Genomic DNA, 3,358 nt, shown 5'->3' with positions numbered 1-3,358 from the left:
TTTAAATATTTAAAATTTTTTGTTTAGTGATGATCTTAATATGTTACATGTGCTCTTAGGGATACACAACTGTTAAATCTTTAATTAAATCAATATTAGTATGTTGCTTTTATGATTTGACTTGCCGATGGATTCATAGTGTGGAAAATTTTAGGTGGAATAGACACCATATATGGGAAAAGTTAAGTGATATTTTATTTTCTATTTAACAATTAACAGAATCTTCGGTTTCTGTCCCTTTGGGATCTTTGTCAGGTATAGATATTTGAAGAGTGCGGGTAATAAACACCAATATAATATGCATTGCACATATTTTAATAAAAAATATATGAAAAAAAATCAATGATTATATACATTGTTATTACCAATTTAGCGAATTTACATAGAGATATATGATAGGAATGATTTCAAGTACATCGAGGAGTATCGGTACACCAGTTGTTTTAACCGTTGATTTTAATTAATATATATTATATATATTTTATAATTCAGATTAACATTTAAAACAACTGAAATATCGGTGTTTTGGCACATTTAAAACTCTTACTATATTTTATACAAATACTACATTATATTTGAGGTGTATATATCGTGGTTGGTTGTTATTTTAAATAAATGAAATCATATACCAACTTGTTTGAAAGACAACCATTGGGCCTTGGATTTAGGTTTTGGAACAATTTTTAAATTTAAAATTGAATATTTCATGGATCATTATTCATTATTACCTATCAACAAAATGATCCCATCGGCAAATGATTATTGATATTTTGATAATGGTGGTGGCTCACTTTGATATCCACAAGAAAATGTGTTATAATAATTTTTTCCCCCAAGATAAAATATACACATGTTTCAGCTTACATCATCATCATCATCATCATCATTATTATTATTATTATTATTATTATTATTATTATTATTATTATTATTATTATTATTATTGTTACTAAAGTAGCACATGAGATTTGTATCATACCAAATAGTGAAACTGATAATCACGTTTTGGCCGCATGCATGCAAGGCACTTATAAATGAATTATTTATCATTATTTGACAGATCCATATGAAATAAAAAAAAAAATCAGAAATAGGGTGAGGAATTTCCACGTAAAACTAGGCGTACAATTGAAATTTAATGAAATCTGAATTAACCTCAGAAACGTGTTGCTTTGTAGTTGTTGGTGTTGTTTTTTACCTTTTCTTTTTTACTCTCTTCTTCTTCTTCTCATTTGGTTAAATATTCATCAAATTTTACTTGTTAGCATAACATTTCTCAGTTACAAAGAGTAGAGTTGAGGTGATTTATTTCTTATTATTGTTAGTTGCTTGGTCAAGTGCTTCCACATCTTAGCTGAAAATCATTCGTGATATATAGTTCAGTCAAAGAAAACATATTCACTTAAAATGAGCCATTTTTCTTTCCTAAATGAATTGTGAAACTGAAATGTTGAGCCTATATAATATATATAGACATATTATACTATAGGTATAGGTATACACACCAAAAGAAATACCATATATAGGTATAGTAGAGTTTAATTTTAATGTTTGACAGTGTAAAATATTTTATAGAGTTCCGCTAGGGAGCCAATGGAATAAGTATACAATATGTACAATAGGCTGATTCTTTGACCCAATAAAAAGAAGTAACCATCCGTTATCGTACAGGTTCGAACATCCAGGGTAAAATACTACTAATTTATCAAACACAATACATCCATACTATCCGGAATAACCATCCGAATATCAGGGATAATAAACATCTGATATCCTACTGAATCCCTTTAAATAAACATTCGATACTTTAATTTTAATTTGAAATTAACCCCATTGTATGCATTGTACGGAACATGTATTGACTCCATATACTTCCTCTATTTTATTTTGAGTTTTACACCGCAATCATATTTATTTTTTTAGATGACTATTTATGGGTCAACGTGAAAGATAATTATTTTTACTGATATGACATTATATAATTAGATGCACGTGTAATATAGGTACAGGTATAGGTATACCTTTTATTATACTGAGAGTGCATCAAAAATAAATTAATATAAGTATAGGCATACCTTTATTTCTTTTTTAATTGTTTTTGGTCTTGACTCCTTCCTTTTTATTGGGCTTTCTTATTTTAATGCAGCCCTGTTAAATATTTTTCGTCAAAATGGAAACCAGTTTTTGTTTTATCTGTCTCAACTCTTTTGGGCTTATTAGGCCTGATGTTAAATGGAAAAAAGAGAGAAACTAGATATAGGGATATATACAAGACAATACAAAAATAACGGATATATTACAGGAAAACAACCTTCTTTGAACAAAAACAAAAAAGGAAAAAAGAAAACAACCTTCTAGCCCCCCCACCCAAAATATATATAACTTAAAAAATAATTTGAAGGGCTAAAATTAAAACTTTAGCTAAGTGGAGAAATTCATCAAATACTCTATATATGGATAGAAAAATTGGGAGTAGAAGAAATAAACCCCCAAAAAAAAAGAAAAGAAAAGAAAAAGTATGCACAAGAGAATTCTAAGAAAACCAAAGGAGAGCTAGGCTGTATTGGAAATGGGGGACTTGAATTGCTTCTTTGTTGAACAACAGAAAATAATTATTCAAATAAAAATCTAGAGAGTCGAAAACAAATCAAACACAAATCATATAGAGTAGAAAAGAGTGCAACATGAATTTTAAACTATACTGTCACTAGCAAGGCTTGAGATTTTTCTTTACTTGTTAAATTTAGTATTTTGTCCTCTTAAATTTAGTTGCCATTTTTTTCAGGTTTTGCTATTATGCTTCACTTCAGATCGATTCCTAACTGGTCATACACTGTTCAAACAAATAAAGTCAAATCCAATAAGAATAAAAGGTCCAATCTAAAGAGGTGGCTTCTATAGTGTATCCGACTTCTTTGAAGAGGTCGGACACCACCAAAAGGAGCTCTGTTCTACTTGTTCAAGCAAATAACTGTCTCTGTGAATCTCGTCAATTATTTCTATCTCCGTTAAAAGATAAATCTTAACAAACTCCCAAAACAAAGGAAACAACTATCTATCAATAAAGATGGAATTGACTTTATTATAAGTACACTGATACCCCTCAAGTATATTCACGTTCTACTCTACTAAAATCTGCCTAAAATCCTTGCTAACTTAAATATTAGAATCTCTTGCAGGTACCACCCCCACCTACTCACGAGGAACTCGGATGGGGGCACCTTGGCGCAAGAACAAGTTGGACGCTATTCCAGAAGGGATCTAGACCTTACATTCAGCCCCAAATCAACGTTTGAGGTAACACTCGAAACATTGGAGGAAGAAATGAAATCAATAATTTGATGCAAACAATAAGTAA

Source organism: Arachis ipaensis, chromosome B06, assembly GCF_000816755.2.
Source record: "Arachis ipaensis cultivar K30076 chromosome B06, Araip1.1, whole genome shotgun sequence".
In the NCBI taxonomy this organism is placed as follows: Eukaryota; Viridiplantae; Streptophyta; class Magnoliopsida; order Fabales; family Fabaceae; genus Arachis; species Arachis ipaensis.
Note: the sequence above shows the minus strand (reverse complement) of the source record.